The sequence below is a fragment of the Phocoena phocoena genome, chromosome 10 (assembly GCF_963924675.1).
Source record: "Phocoena phocoena chromosome 10, mPhoPho1.1, whole genome shotgun sequence".
NCBI classification, from domain to species: Eukaryota; Metazoa; Chordata; class Mammalia; order Artiodactyla; family Phocoenidae; genus Phocoena; species Phocoena phocoena.
This window is the reverse complement of record NC_089228.1, coordinates 6,306,557-6,323,980: the sequence shown is the minus strand read 5'-3', so window position 1 is coordinate 6,323,980 and position 17,424 is coordinate 6,306,557. Positions and strand designations below refer to the sequence as shown.

Sequence of the window (17,424 nt, the reverse complement as noted above, 5' to 3'; positions counted from 1 at the left end):
CAAATATGTTGTGATTAGAGCATTCACTGTCCCAAGCAAATAAATGAGCTGGCTCAGAAGAGAAGCCTCTTTGCACTGCCCATTGGCTTCTCAGCAATTCTGTTCCCAAGAACCTGTGATCGTGTAAGAAGAATCATTGTTTAAATTTTGGTTAAAAACTCATTTATTCAAGTGTTCTCAAAATGGGTTTTTAACTATTCAGAGGAAGAAAAATGCAAAATGTTAGGCCTGAGGGACAGGGGCCTAATAGAGTTTTAATAAGTAATTTATTTTTGTATTCCATTATGGTGAGCCTGAAGTTGGATAGTGGGAGGAAGGGAGAGGTAAGGAGTGAGATGCCTGGGATCTCCCTCCCGACTAAAAAGGAAAAGAATCACGAAGAATCTGGTGTGAGGATTCAGGTATATAATCCCAGGTTTTAAGAAACGTTTCTTGGATTATGGCATATAAGAATTCAGCTTTGCTCTCAAATGGAAAGAAAAGTTCTTGTATTTGAATGGGGCGGGGGGAGTGAAGCAGGAGAGACAGTTAGCATAGGAAGTTCTGAAGCAGAAATAGTTTGAAAAGGGCAATTACCTCATTCTATCTGAAAGAGCAAATGAATAGTTAAAGGCTTTTAAAAGAATCAATTTGAAGTCCCTACACAGAAAAGCAAGATGTTACGCTGGGGACCCAGGAGGCCCAGAAAGCCACTGTGTCTTCCTAATGTCACACCAACGCCCCACCTCAACGTGAGAAACTGTTTAATATGAGAAAAGATGCAATTTGGATCTAGACATTTGTAATTTTCCCTATCTCGGTCTAAATCTGATACAGCAGTTGAGTAATATTTCTATTGTTTTGATAAAGAGATGGACTCATCTGTGTGTGTGTGTGTGTGTGTGTGTGTGTGTGTGTGTGTGTGAAAGAGAGAGCGAGAGCGAGAGCGAGAGAGAGAGAGAGAGAGAGAGAGAGAGAGAGAGAGAGAATATATTTTGGTCCATTGCCCCAAATCTGCAGTAATCACTACCTCCCCTGGTGGCCATATCCATAATTGCAGGCCTGTGTCTTCACATGGCCCCTTGGCAAAGGCAATGAGTTTTGTTTTACAATGATTGCTGGTCTGTGTTTGTCTCAGGGTACGAATGATGTGGGAACATGAGTACCAAATGCTCCAAAGGTTCCAATTAATAGGACCGTGATATCCTTAGGACATGCCTGGAACTTCCATTGTGAAGTGGAACCCCTGGCTCTGGAAGGACATTTGCCTTTTTTTCCTTAATTCTGGGTAATGACTCTCCCAATTTCTTCCTTCTTTCCCGACTTCTTGGCACTCAGCACCAGAAGTACAGTTAAAGGCTCCTTCTCTGCCCGACGAGGAGAGCCATGTTCTTTAACATTAAGTCCCCTTAAAGGGCTAGAGAGCTATTGGTCCTTCCTTCCTGGATCAGAAACGCGGGCTGTACCCGAAAGATCTGTGGCTTGACATCTATTGATCTGAATTTTTGTTTCATTCCTATTTCTGCTCAAACAACTCCTGGTTTGCATTTCTGTCACTGTTTTAGTCTAGTATCCTGGCAACCACCTCCGAGGTTCTTACTGTCTGACAAGAAAGGCAGTGGGGAGGGAGAAGTGGGAGAAATGTGTCTTAAGTGGGGTGGGGGGAGAAGGTAGACATGAGGGAGGGTAAGGTAGAGAGAGGGGAGGAAAGAAGGGGAAGAGAGAGGAAGCAGGAATTATGCAAAAGGAGAGAAAACATGAATTGAGGAAGGAACGGGGATGAGATGGGGAACGGGCGGGGGGGAAGGCTTGTGTTCACCTGGCTAGGAGTCACCAGGGCCCTGGTACCTCAGTGGTGACCCAACATGAGCAAGTGGGTAAATCAATGAATGTCCTAACATCTGACCCACTCCAGCCAGAGATGGCTCACTTGGTGACCCTGGAACCCAGGACAGTCCCTACTCCCTGAGATGGGAGGACAGGCAGGCTGCCGGTGAGAAGCCAGTCCTCTCAGTTAGGAGGTGACTTTTAGCTCAGGGGCTCATGACCCTATCTGGCCCTCACCGTGACCTTGCTGCTACCTCTAGCTCACACCCAGATTCTGGAGAATTCTTCTGGTTTCCAATTCATGCACTATTTTCCCTTGTCCCAGCTTCCAGGGAGCTGCTGGTTGAATGAAGTGATTTCCAGTGAGGTACCGTCACCCCTCAAAAGGAGCTCAACTACTGGCTACTCTGAACCTCGTAATACAAATATGTATAATAGTTTTCCTTGGATGCTGGGAGACTCCGCATCTTAGGACAGCTGATAGGTTTAGCCAAAGAGCACCTTGGGCATTCGAAAATATGTTCCCACCTCGCTAAAAACCAACAACAAACTGTACACGTGCACTTAACAATGTGTAAAGTGTTGCTATATACTACCATAAATTTTTCTCCTAAAGTGTTGGGATGACTTTCCTGGTCTTGCCATTGGCCAGTGGGTGTGTTGATAAACTAAAACCACCACTCTGTGTTTTAGGAAACTTTACATAGAGCGGATATTCATGCTGCTAAAAGGGGAACTTTTATGCCATCATTCTTTGAAAAACATAACTTGCCAAAATGAAAACAAGAAGCAACAGTAAATCTGAAGAGTCCTATATTCTTAAAAAAAAGACAAACAACTCTTTCTACACATTAAATAAAAACAATTTTTTGTCACCAAAATAAAGCGGGAACATTTCTCAACATATTGAGATCAACACATCCCTGGTACCAAAACCAGACAAGGATATTATAAGAAAATAAAATTATTGTACAATACCATTCATGAATAGAGATACAAAAATACGATACAAAATATTAGCAAAGGGAACTTCTTTAACTATATAATGAGTATGTACAAGATATCCACAGCTAACATCATAGTTAATGATAAAATACTGCATTCTTTCCTCTAGTGTTTGGGAACAAGATAAGGATGTCCACAATCTCATTCACAATCTTAGGGGAAAAGCGAACAATTAGAATTAACAAGTGAAATTGTCAAGACCACTAGATACAGGATCAACATAAAAATTAATACATTTAAAATAATTTAAATAATATAAATTATGTTCTTAAACTACAATATAATTACGTTAGAAATCAGTAATAGATCTGGAAAGTCCTCAAATATAGGAAACTAAACAACACACTTCTAATTAACCTATGGATCAAAGAAGAAATTACAAGGAAAATTACAAACTATTTTGAATTGAATGAAAATAAAAATACAACACATCAAAATTTGGGGGATGCAGCTAAAACTCTGCTTAGAGGGAAATTTATAGTAATACATGCTTATAGTAGAAAAGAAGAAGAGTTTCAAATCAATGACCTAGATTTCTAACTTATTATTCCATTCAAAGTTATTCTAACTAAGAACAGCAACTTAAACCTAAAATAAGCAGAAAAAAATAAAGAGAAAAAAATTAAACAACAGTGAAATTGAAACAGAAAAGTAACAAAGCAAAGCAAAACTGATTATTTAAAAAATTATTAAAATTGACAAACCACTAGCCAGACTAATCAAGAAAAAGAAAGATGACATAAACTACCAATATCAGGAATAAAAGGTCATGACCATAGATCCTACAGAGAGTAAAGGCTAATAGGGAATATTATATATAAGTATATACCAATAAATTCAGCAATTTAAATGAAATGGATAAATTCCTTGCAAGATACAAATTACCAAAGCTCACTCAAGAATAAATATATATCCTAAATAGCCCTATATCTAGTAAGAACTTCTTTTGTAGTTAAAATCCTTCCCACGGGGGCTTCCCTGGCGGTGCAGTGGTTAAGAATCTGCCTGCCAATGCAGGGGACATGGGTTTGAGCCCTGGTCCGGGAAGATCCCACATGCCACGGAGCAACTAAGCCCGTGCGCCACAGCTACTGAGCTACTGAGCCTGCTCTCTAGAGCCCGCAAGCCACAACTACTGAGCCCCCATGCCACAACTACTGAAGTCTGCGTGCCTAGAGCCGTGCTCTGCAACAAGAGAAGCCACTGCAATGAGAAGCCTGAGCACCACAGCAAAGATTAGCCCCTGCTCACTGCAACCAGAGAAAAGCCCACGTGCAGCAATGAAGACCCAACACAGCCAAAAATAAAATAAATTAATAAAAAAAAAAAAACTTCCCACAAAGAAAAACTCCAGGCCCAGATGGTTTCAATGGTGAATTCTGTGAAACATTTAATAAAGATAATATCAGTTTTACATACACTCTTCTGGAAAATCAAACAGAAGGAGAAATCACACCCTAACAAATTCTATGAAGCAAGCATTAACCTGGTAGCAAAACCAGACAAACACATTACAAGAAAAAGCAAAATAAAACTACAGATCAATATCTTTCACGAACATAGATGCAAAAAAATGAAGTTTAGTAAATCATAACTACAATATGTAAAAGGATCATGACCAAGTGGCGTTTATCCCAGGAATGCAAGGTTGGTTTTACATTCAACATTAATGTAATTCACCATAGTTATGGAAGGAAAAGAAGAAAAATGCATAGTATCATCTCAAAAGATGTGAGGAAGAGGAAGAGGAAAAAGAAGAAAAGGAGGAAGAGAAGGAAGAGGGGAAGGAGGAGGGGGAGTAGGAAGAGGAGGAAGCAGACGCAACAGCAGCATTTGATAGAATCCAACAACCATTCATAATAGAAACTCGAGGCAAACTAGGAATAGACGGGAACTTCATCAACCAGATAAAGATGATCCATAGAAACATATAGCTAATATCATCTTACTGAGAGACTGAATACATTCCCCACAAAGATCAGGAGAGAGAAAAAGATGTCTGTTCTTACCACTTGTACATGACATTATACTGGAGGTTCTACCCAGTGCCATAGGCCAGAAAAAAACAAATAAGAGGCATACAATTTCAAAAGGAAGAAATACAACTGTCTTTATTTGTAGGCAAAATTATAGTCTGTAGAAAATCCTGAGGAATTTACCAAAAAAAAAAAAAATGCTGGAATAAGTGAATTTAGAAAGGTTGCAGGATAACAAGTTAACATAAAACAAATAATTCTATTTCTATGTACTAGAAAGAAACAATCAGGAATTCATATTTTTAAAAAACACTATTAATGATAGCATGAAAAATATAAAATACTTATCAAAAGTTTGAATAAAAGATATACAAGGCTAGTACCTCAAAAACTTCAAAACATTGCTAACAGAAATGATAGAAAACCTAGATAGATGGATAAATATACCATGTTTGAGAATTGGCAACATCAATACTAAGACAGCAATTCTCACCAAATCAATCTCAATCAAAGTCCCAGAAGGTTTTTTTTTTTTTGGTAGAAGTTGACAACTTGATTTTAAATTTTATATTAAAATGCAAAGGATCTTGAATACCCAAAATAATTTTGAACAAGAAGAACAAAGTTGGAGGACTTAGACTACTTGATTACAAGATTTATTATAAAGCAACTCTAATCAGGGCAATGTGGCATCTGTATAAACATACATCAGTGAAATAGAATGGAAGGTCCAGAAATAGATCCATATACCCATGGTGAATTAATTTTCAACAAAGGTGCCAAGGGAGTTCAATGGAGAAAGGATAATCTTTTCAAAAAATGGTTCTGGAACAGTTGCATATTTGGAAGTAAAAAATGAACCAGATCATTATCATATCACACCATATATAAAAATTAGCTCAAAATGGATCATAGATCTAGATGTAAAAGCTTAAACTATAACACTTCTAGAAGAAACCATGAGAGAAAATCTTAGTGATCTTATATTTGGCCAAAAAAAAAAAAAAAAAAACTAAACTAAATAGGAAACAAAAGGCATAAACTATAAAAGAAAAAATAATTTAGTTGGTTTCCAGCAAAATTAAAAACACTTGCTCTTCAACAGATACTGTTATAAAAATGAAAAGGCATGTCACAGACTGAAAATATTTGCAAAACAGAATCAACAACGAATTTTTATGTAGGATATATTTTTTTACATGTATAACTCAATAGTAAGACAAATGGCCCAATGAAAATGGTAAAAGATTTGAATTGACATTTCACCAAAGAAGATGGCAAATAAGTGCATGAAAAGATGCCTTACATCATTAGTCATTAGGAAAATGCAATTCAAAACCACAATGAAAAAAACAAAACAAAACAATGAGATACCACTTCACAACCACTAGAACGGCTCAAATTAAAAAGACTGACCACTCCAAACGTTAGTGAGTATGTGGGGCAACTGGAACTTTCATACTCTGCAGGTGGGAATATAAAATGGTATGGTCACTTTGGAAAACAGATAATAGTTGCTTAAAAAGTTAAAAATAGTTTCCCGGGGCTTCCCTGGTGGCGCAGTGGTTGGGAGCCCGCCTGCCGATGCAGGGGACACGGGTTCGTGCCCTGGTCCGGGAGGATCCCACGTGCCACGTAGTGGCTGGGCCCGTGAGCCATGGCCACTGGGCCTGCGCATCCGGAGCCTGTGCTCCGCAACGGGAGAGGCCACAACAGTGAGGCCCGCGCACTGCAAAAAAAAAAAAAAAATAGTTTCCCATCATGGAGGACCCTAGAGATAAGGTGCTTCAGGACCACCACAAGAAGCTGCTGGAGCACAAGGAGATGGACAGCCATCTCAAGGAGTTAAGGGAACAATTAAAAGAACTTGCCAAGCAGTATGAAAAGTCTGAAAATGATGTGAAGGCCCTACAAAGTGTTGGGCAGATTGTGGGTGAAGTACTTAAGCAATTAACTGAAGAAAAATTCATTGTTAAAGCTACAAATGGACCAAGATATGTTGTGGGCTGTCGTCGACAGCTTGGCAAAAGTAAGCTGAAGCCAGGAACGAGAGTTGCTTTGGATATGACTACACTATCATGAGGTATTTGCCAAGAGAGGTAGATCCACTGGTTCACAACATGTCTCATGAGGACCCTGGGAATGTTCCTTATTCTGAGATTGGCGGGCTATCAGGACAGATTCAGGAATTAAGAGAGGTAATAGAATTACCTCTTACAAACCCATAATTATTCCAACGTGTAGGAATAATACCTCCAAAAGGCTGTTTGCTATATGGACCACCAGGTACAGGAAAAACACTCATGGCATGAGCTGTTGCTAGCAAGCTGGATTGCAATTTCTTAAAGGTTGTATCTAGTTCTATTGTAGACAAGTACATTGGTGAAAGTGCTCGTTTGATCAGAGAAATGTTAATTATGCCAGGGACCACCAGCCATGCATCATTTTTATGGATGAAATAGATGCTATTGGTGGTCGTCGGTTTCCTGAGGGTACTTCAGCTAATAGAGAGATTCAGAGAACTTTAATGGAGCTACTGAATCAAGTGGATGGATTTGATACTCTACATAGAGTTAAAATGATCATGGCTACAAACAGGCCAGATACAATGGATCCTACTTTGCTTCGTCCAGGCAGATTAGATAGAAAAATACATACTGATTTACCAAACGAACAAGCAAGGTTAGATATATTGAAAATCCATGCAGGTCCCATTCGAAAGCATGGTGAAATAGATTATGAAGCAATTGTGAAGCTTTCAGATGGCTTTAATGGAGCAGAACTTAGAAATGTGGCTCACTTAGAAATGTTTGCACCGAAGCAAGTATGTTTGCAATTCTTGCTGATCATGATTTTGGATAGATCTGGCTTACAACATCCCTATTTCCTGGCACTCCTGTGAGTGATGCTTGTAAAGCTAAGAATGGAGTATAGCACAGCAGTGACATTCAACAAACAGTACCTGAGATCTGGTCACTACAGGACCACACAGGTAGATGCCCCCTGTTTTCAGCCCAGGATCACCCTCTCAGCACAGAAGCTCTGCTTCAGTTTACATGCAAGGTCTCTCTTCCCTCCTTGATTACCAGAGAACACCTACTTCCCTGACTCCTGACCAAGTATGGATTCTTCCTATCACCTCTGAAGAACTACATCTTAAAGAGGTAGGAAGAAGTTGGCCCTGGAGCCAGACTGGTTTGAATTTCATCTGAGTCACTCGTTAGCTGTGTTATCCTGGACAAGTGTCATAACTTCTCTGAGCTTCCAATTTCTTATCCGCCTGATGGGGATAACAACCCTACCCACTTCTTGGGATTGTGGTGAGGGGTTAATGGGCACTGGATGTACAGGCTCCTTGCACACTGACTGGCATACTGGATGTGCTCAATAGATGTCTGTTCTCTTTTCCTCTTGCTATTCCCATGTACTCTATGCAAACACTTTCATTAGAGGCCCCTAAAAAGTCCTGCCTTACCCCAGCCCTTTCTATAATCTTGGTAGCAGATTGGCATAGTTATTTAAAACTACGAAAATCAACATTAACTTTCTCAACAGTAACAAAAGAAAATAATGGCTAACCGTACTGTACGTAAAATCAGTCCCAGTTCACGCCCCCATGCCGCTTACAGTCTAGCAGGAAAGGACATTGATCCACAGACCACAGATCTGGGCATGAGAGGTGCCTGTGACAGCTCATATACTTCTCAAGAGGGCCTTACGAGATGGATGCTATTATTATACTGACTTTTCAGATGAAGAAATTGAGACTCAGAGAAGTTACAATTCTTGTTCAGGGTCACCTGATGAATAAGAAGCAGACTAGGATTTGAGCCTAGATCCTTCTTCCCAACCTCCAGTTGTGAAACAAATATAGGGATGGTAGATGGACCTCAACAAACTTCTAAAAGATAGAATCCCTGCTGGGCAGAGGCTGACCATTTAAAATTTTCAAATAGGAGTCAGCTTCAGTTATTAAGACTGTTGTTGAGATGTATCTGAGAAGGCTGGAGGGAGGACAGACCCCCAAAGAAGCCAGCATTGTGATACTTTGTTTCAAAAAGCAGGATCTTTCAGAACTGCAAGTTCCAGGTAGCAGAGGCTGAAGTGGCATGTGGTCTAACCCTTCTATTTCACAGATGAGTAAAATGAGGCACAGAGAAGGCAAGAGACTTGTTGAAGATCACAAAGAAATCTCCTTAGCAACTGGTTTCTCCCCATGTCTATACATCAACCCCAGGAAAGACTCTTATTGGCTCTTTTGGGATCATATGCTCATCCTTGTACCAATCACTGTTGCCAGAGGGCAGCTCTAGCACCTTGAGTGACAGCCCCACCAAAACCAACCGACTGCTCTTGCTTGAGATGTCAAAGGACTGGCTCCTTCTCAGGTCCTGGGTGGGAAGGTTACATCTTCAGAGAGGCCTTCTTCTACCATTCTACCCAAAGAACACTCCTCCCTGACCCTGTTGTCACTTTGATTTTTCTCCAGAAGACTTATTACTCTTTGATATTATTTATTTTTCATTCTTTATTAGAATATAAAGAAGCTCCTTGAAAAGAGGGGCTTTGTCTGATTTCTTGACCACTGTATCAAGTGTTTAGAACAGGACTTGGCATATAAAGGTGCTCAATAAATATTTTTGAATTAAAAAAAAATGAGTAGGGGAGAAGTTTCCAAATGATCTGGAAGAAGACAAAAGGCAAAGCATGCTGGACGGACATACACCACCCACAGCAGCCACCAGTGAATTCTTAGTGATTCATCTTTAGGGAAATCAATAAAGCAACTACTGTTTCAGTGAGCAGTAAATAAATAAATAAAAGTCAGTGGCAGGTCTGTGATCTCTGGTTTCTCATCTGTCTCACTGACTGGCCTGGGACCCTCTGCTTGCTTAGCACTTACTAGAGCCTGGCAGATAGTAGGTGCTGAAATAAGGGTTTTGGATGAATAAACCCAACAGTAATATCTTAGTCTGTGTTTCTGAAACATTGATGTGCATTCACATTACCTGGGGATTTGTTAAAATGCAGATTCTGAATCAGTAGGTCTGGGTGCAGCCCGAGAGTCTGCATTTCTAATAGGCTCCCAGGCGCTGTTGCTGCTGCTGGCATGAACCACACTGTGAGTAGCAAAGCTCAGTCTATTAGCAAGAAATCTGTGAGCATCTCACTATACAAACAGGTGAAATAAAGAGCCAAGAAGAGCCTTCCAGAAACAATAATGGTAGGGGGATCGGGAGACCCGGATTCTAGTTCCAGGTCTCCTGTCTATAAGCCCATGAACTTGGACAAGTTTCTGCAGTCTCTGAACCTCAGTCCCAGCTGCCAGGTCAGGACTCCCCAACCAGCCCTTCTCTCCTCACACAAGGTGTCTGAGCTGCAGCATTGGGGTTAGGGCAGGGAATCTAAGGCGGAATCAGATCCAGCACTGGCCCCTCACCATCCATGAGCTCTAAGAATATATGCTTTAGCCTGCCTTGCAAGGATGCGAGAGAGAGTTAAGATCAACATACATTGGAGAAGAGAATCCCTGAGCTCTCACCTCTGCCATCCAGCAGATTTTATACTGAACACTACTTCATAAATTCCCGCTCTCCACATTCTGGTTGTTTTCAGTTTTCTAAGCCTGCTCCCTCGCACTAGCCAGACCTCCCTCTTTAATACAGATCTTCTGAATCTCACCCCACCCTCTTCCTGGATAAAACCCCAAAAAAACCAAACACAACAAAAGACCCTCTTCTGCCTTTGCCTATGACTCACAAACAATAATAAAATGATAATAATAAAATGTGGAGTATGTGGAGATAAAATTATTATAAAATAATTTTTATAATTATTATAAAATTTTATTTTATAATTTATTTTTTATTATTATAAAATTTATTTATTTAATTTATTTAAATAAATAAATTATTTAAATAAATAAATTATTTAAATTTATATAAAATTTATTTATTATTATAAAATTTATTTATTTATATTATTATAAAATTTTATAATAATAAAATGTGGAGATAAAATGTGAATAATAAAATTCACATTTATTACATAGACTATATTGGTATTTCCCCAAATGCAGTAAACATCAATGACAGCATGCATACACAGACAAGTGTCATTCTCATAGTTACATTATTAGCAGGTTACCAACTATTTGTGGTAAATGATACTGTCTTTCCGCTTAGGGTAGCAGTGTGAAGTCTCCTTTAAATAGAAACAAAATGAGTCTATAATAAGGAAAAGCAAATCAAAACCACACTGAGCTACCACTTCACACCAAGTAGAACAGCTACAATAAAAAAAAATAATAGTAAGAGTTGGAGAAATTGTAACCCTTGTACAACAGTCTAACAGCTCCTCAAAAGGCTAAACACAGATTTATCATACGACCAGGTAATTCCACTCTTAGGTATACCCAAGAGAACTGAACACATATGTCCGTGCAAAAACTTGTACACGAACGTTCACAGCATTAGTCATAATAGTGAGAAACTGAAAACAATCGTGCTGTTCATCAACAGATAAATGGATAAATAAAATGTGGCATATCCACATAATGCATTATCCAGCTGCAAAAAATAAAGTGCTGATAAATGCTACAATGTCAATGAATCCTGAAAATATTATGCTAAATGAAAAAGGCCAGACAAACACCACATCTTTTTATGATTTCACTTATATGAAATGTCCATAATGGGAAAATCCATAGAGATAGAAAGTAGATCAGTGGTTTCCTAGGGCTGGAGGAGGGGTGAGCTGGGGAAAAATGGGGAGTGACTGCTAAAGTGTACAGGGTTTCTTTCTAGGGTGATGAAAATTGGGGTGTTCAAAAACTGACTATGGTAATGCTAACACAGCTGTGAATACATTAAAACCACTGAACTGTATACTTTAAATGGGTGAGTTTTATTGTGTGAATTATATATCAATAAAGATGTTATAAAATATCAAAAAATATTAGGTAATACTATAGGTGGCATACATATATGAAAAAAAGCATTAAGGACACAGATAAAGCAAAGTTTAGGAAACACTGGATTGGATCAGCAATCCTAAAAGTCCTATGAGGGAAATGTTGTTTTTTCCTGTTTTACAGGAAACTGGACTCTTGAGAGGTGAGTGTTCATCCAAGAACGAAGAATTTTAAGTGGATTTCGAACCCAGACTACTGACTCCAAAACCAGTGCTCTTATCTGACATGCTATACTGCTTCCTAGACTCCCAACCCTTGAATTTAGCTCCCATCCATACTTTTCCTGATGATGCCTCTCCCCTAATGGTGTCTCTCTGAGACTTCGGTCTGAACCACACCAGTGAGCATTACCTACAGCTTTGACCTATGAAATCAACAGACTATCACAGAAATGATGGTGTATAATTTTTGAGGCTAGGTTGGATCCCTTACTTTGGAGAATACCAGCTGACACATTCTGAAGACAATCAGCCCTGTGGAAAGATCTACACAGCAAACAACTGAGGCCTTTTGCCAACAGCCATGGGAGTGCATCATGTTGGAAGCAGGTCCTCTAGCCCCATCAAGCCTTCTGATGACTGCGGCCCCAGCCCATCTCTTGACGACAGCCTCATGAGAAGCCCCGAGCCAGAACTACTCAGTGAATCTGCTCCTTATTTCCTGACCCACAGAAACCATAAGGTACTGTGTATTTATTGTTTTAAGCTATTAAGTTTTGGGGTAGTTTGTTATGTAGCAGTAGATGACTAGTACACCCTATGACTAGTTCCTGCCAATGATATGTGAGCTGAAAAGTTACACACTACTTCCAGGTCCACGATATGAACGTGCCTTTTCTACTTTCTCTTCCCCTTCCCACAGAGCTCTTTCCTTTCCTCCCAGATATTTGCACACCCACGTTCATAGCAGCATTACTCACTATAGCCAAAGGGTGGAAGCAACCCAAGTGTCCATCAACAAATGAATGGATAAACAAAATATGATCCATCCATATAACAGAATAGTATTCAGTCTTAAAAAGGGAAATTCTGGCTCATGGATGAACCTTGAGGACACTGTGCTAAGTGAAATAAGCCAGTCACAAAAGGACAAAGACTATGTGATTCCAGTTACAAGAGGTCCCTAGAGCAGCCAAAGTCACAGAAACAGGAAGTAGAGTAGTGGTTGCCAGGGGGTTGAGGGAGGGAGAAGGGGGGGTTAGTGTTTAACGGGGACAGAGTTTCAGTTTGGGAAGATGAGAAAGTTCTGGAGGTGGACGGTGGTGACGGCTGCACGACACTGTGAATGTCCTTAATGCCTCTGAAATGTACACTTAAAAATGGTTAAGATGGTAAATTTATGTCAGACCTATTTTATCATAATAAAAAATGTCATGATATGCCCAAAAGGTTGTTACTCCCTCTGCTGACTCCCTAAGCACCTGTGGTAAGGGCTGGGGCTTGTGGGCTGACTAACTCTTTTTCCAGCCACTATTTGTAAGAGTCCTACTGTGGACAAAAAGACTGGGCACCCTGTATTTGGGATGCAGGTTCAGCTGCATGGGACAGGAACCCAAAACAACAGTGGCTTAAATGAGACGGAAATCCCTTTCTCCTGCACACAGTCTGGAGGCAGGTAGTGCACAGCTGGCATGGTGACTCAGCCCCGTGTAGTCATTCAGGGACCCAGCCTCTGCTCTTGCACTCTGCCATCCCTAGGGCGTTTTTCTCAACCATGTGGCTCAAGGTGGCTTACCACTACATGTACAGGATCCTAAGCAGCAGGGTGAAAAAGGAAGGGAAGAAGGGGCATGCCTCCTCTCTTTAAGACACTGTCATTTGGAGTCTCTGTCCTAGAAGTGGAATGCCATTGCTGCCTAATGTATGTTCCATCCCCAGCATCCCCTAACAGGATGTCGGCGGTTTTCTGTCTTGTCATGGCAGCCGTGGAGGAGATCGGCAGAGATCTTGGGAGCCCCATGTTGAAACTAACAGAGCCCCAACAATGGGTGGAACCTGGGTCCCTGTATCACTGCATGGAAGGCTGCCTCTCAAACATCTGATAGAGCTTTGCATGCTGAGAGTAAACCTCAAATGTGTGAAAGCACTGGGATTTCAGTGTTTATGTGTTACGGCCGCCAGCATTCTCTTAACTAACACAGAGTTTCATGACTGGAGCTTGGAAAGTCAGATAACAAAACAAGGCTGAGGCCAGGTCAGGCAATGGGAAGATGACTTTGGAGCCAGGAGACCCAAATCCAAGCTCCCGCAACCCCACTTACAAGCTACGTGGGCCATTCAAACTCTTTTAGCCTGGTTCGCTCAAATATAAATTGGAGATGATGATAATACAAACCACACACTATTTGTGGTGTGAACTGAATGAGGGAATCTGCAAGAAAGACAGTTGAGAAAAATCTACTTGGGGCAGCGACAGGCACCTGTCCCCTTGCCATTCTCCAAAGTGGAGAACAGATGGGCATTTAGAAATGGGCACAGCACTCCGTAACTCACAGCTTGATGAGAAGCAAATGGCCCACAGCGGGGGGGGGCCTGATCTCTAAGTCATGGCTGAATATTCAGCCTCGGGCAGGAAGCTGTCTGTTTTGGGTTTGGCAATAGCTTTGATTCAAGACCTCAGATAGGTTCCTGAGAGTTTACTTGGTTGGGACTCAGACTGGGTTTACAGCATAGACCAACGTTTTCCCCAGGCAGCCCAAGAATGAGAGTCTGGACCTCTTCTCGTTATATCTCAACAGGACAGCACTGGTGCAGAAAAGCTGAAACACTCACGCTCTGGCTGCCACTCTGGGGAGTATGGCCACCGCGGGTGCTCACAGCGGCATCTAAAGCACAGATGCTTCAGGGACTGGGCAGAGCACGTAACAGTGTGAAGAGGCTGGCTGCCATATAACAGTGAGTGGCTGGTGCTCTGAGCTATGTAGCAAATCGGGCGTGCTTACAGGCTCCTTTTAGCCCACAGCTGAACTAAAGGCTCGAATCTGAATTTATTGCCTCTATGGCTCCAGTTTTTCTAGCCCAGTACTAACATAAATATGTCACATAAGTAATTTAAAATATTCCAGTAGCCACATTTAAAAACTATAAGGAGGAAGATGAAATTCACTTTAATCTTATATTATATTTAACCCAATAGATGATTCTGATCACCAGTTCCAATATGTGTGGGGTTTTTCCACCCCACCAAGCAATTCTCAGACACCAGCTGGGTGTCCTACCATTCAGCTCAATTCAACACTATCTGATGCGATAGCATCAGATTCCACGGGTTAAGGGCTCTGTCCCAGAAGACTGCACCCTCCCCCATTTCAGACGCCCATCACAAGTCCAGGCTGTCACCTATGCTTCTGACCAACAGGCTATAAATTGCAGGATCCCATGCCCCCCTCCTTCTGTTTGATTACTTTGCTAGAGTGGCTCACAGAACTCAGAGAAACAGTTTACTTACTAGATTATTGGCTTATTACAAAGGGATATAACTAAGGAACAGCCAGATAGAAGAGATGCATAGGGCAAGGTATGGGGAAGGATGTCTCCCAGTGTTCACTGATTCAGAAGTTCTCCCAACCCTGTCCACTTGGGTTTTTATGGAGGCTTCATTATATATGCACAATTCATTGGCCATTAGTGATCAATTCAACCTCCAACCCCTCTCCCCTCCCTGGGATCAGGGAGTGGGAGTGAAAGTCCCACCCCTCTATTAGTGGTTGGTTCCCTGGCAACCAGCCCTCATTTTCAGGTGTTTTCCAAAAGTCACCTCACTAACAAAAACCCAGTTGTGGTGGAAAGAGACTTGTTACGAATAACAAGATACCATTTCCCCTTTATGGCTCTCAAGGACTTCAGGGACTGAGGACAAGAGACCAAATATGACAAAAGATGTTTCTGTTGCCCTTTTCATTCAGGAAATTCTAAGGGTTTTGGGTGCTGTGAGCCAGGAACTCTGGATGAAGACCACATATATATGAAAACTATATTTCGGTCATCTGAACGATCAAATACATATTTCTTATAAATCACATATCACACCCACAAATCCAAAGAGTCATTTCAACATGTAATCAATATTAAAAATATTGGTAAGCTATTTTACATTCTTCTTTTTTACACTAAGTCTTCAAAACCTGGAATGTGCTTTACCTCTCCAGTAGGACCAGCTACACTTAAAGCACTTAGGAACCACGTGCAGCTGGCGGCTGCTCTGTTGGACACTTCTGTTTTAGGTAGTTGGCATCCCCCAAACCCACCAAGCATCTAAACACCTCCGTGCCTTTGCCTACACTGTTCCTTCTGCTTGCCACAGCCTCCTCTCCTTTGCCCACCTGAACGCCTACTCATACTTCAAGGGCTTAGCGCAAATGTCACCTCCTCCCTGAAGTCTTATGCAACCCCCTAGGATGCTCCCATAAGACCTTGTTTCCACCTCTATTTGAGTGCCCACTATGCTGGATTATGTTTAACTTGTTGAAAGGCCAAAACCACTTCTGAACCATCACCAGCACTCAGCACCTTGCTTAGCACATGGCAGACCCTAGGGGCCACTGTGGGCTCTCTCTGGGATGAGGGTGTTAGGGCACAAGGAAAATTTCATTAAAAGTTCCCCAATAATTTTTTTTTTTTCTTTTTTTGTGGTATGCGGGCCTCTCACTGTTGCGGCCTCTCCTGCTGTGGAGCACAGGCTCCGGATGCGCAGGCTCAGCGGCCATGGCTCACGGGCCCAGCCACTCCGCGGCATGTGGGATCTTCCCGGACCAGGGCACGAACCCGCGTCCTCTGCATCGGCAGGCGGACTCTCAACCACTGTGTCACCAGCGAAGCCCCCTTTTTTTTTTTTTTTTGGTAATGGATCACAAAAAAGAAAGTGGTGTATAAAATGTTGCTTGGGATATCATTGTTACCAGAGAAACGGACCCAGAGAGCTACGATTTGGGGCTGGACATATCGTTAATAGTCATTCAGTTCTTAGTTATGGTCTTCACAGGAAATATTTGAGGAACCTTGATATACAGCTATAAGGCATTGTATATCTGGGGCCCATGGGGAGCGTAGCAGTCTCCCAGCTGGGTAACCCAGGGTCAGGGTTGACATGTGTCGTAACAGGATCAGGGCCACCATGTTGCACAATTCTCGAGTGACAAGGTGAATGGTGCCGCTGGAGCTGAGCACACACAGCCTGTTGTCAAATGCAGTGGTTCTGGAAGCCCCACCTGTAGGTAAATGTACGCATCTTGATATGTCACTGGCTTTAGACACCTGAGGCAGGATAACGGGGAGATTAGGTACAAGTACAGGGAAACTCAGAAGTGAGGAACCACTTGTGTTCACAACACAGATGCTGCCCAGTTCCAGAAGGGCTGCAGCTCAGAGTCCAAGTGTAAAATCAGGGTTTGGGAACTTAGAGTCTCCTCCAGAAATGGCCCAGATGGGGGCTCCTCTTCCCAGGTTGGCATCCAGGATATAATGACTAAGTTTTGAGCTAATGTGCTCAGGCTTAGGTGAGGAAGAGGACGTGGACTTCCTCCTCTGTCCCCTCCTTTTTCTGCTTAGATCAAACAGGAAAAGACAAAGTTCATATGGGTGAAATCACTGGCTAGAAGAGGACTGCAATCAAACCTGGCAGGTCAAAGAGTATCATCACAAAACTGAGATCGAATTCTGGCTCCAC

General features: G+C 41.6%; 1 pseudogene; it reads left to right on the top strand.

Moving 5' to 3' along the window:
- The first annotated feature begins 6,548 nt into the window (after positions 1-6,548).
- On the top strand, positions 6,549-7,649 carry LOC136129026 (26S proteasome regulatory subunit 10B pseudogene; annotated as a pseudogene).
- Positions 7,650-17,424: the final 9,775 nt, after the last annotated feature.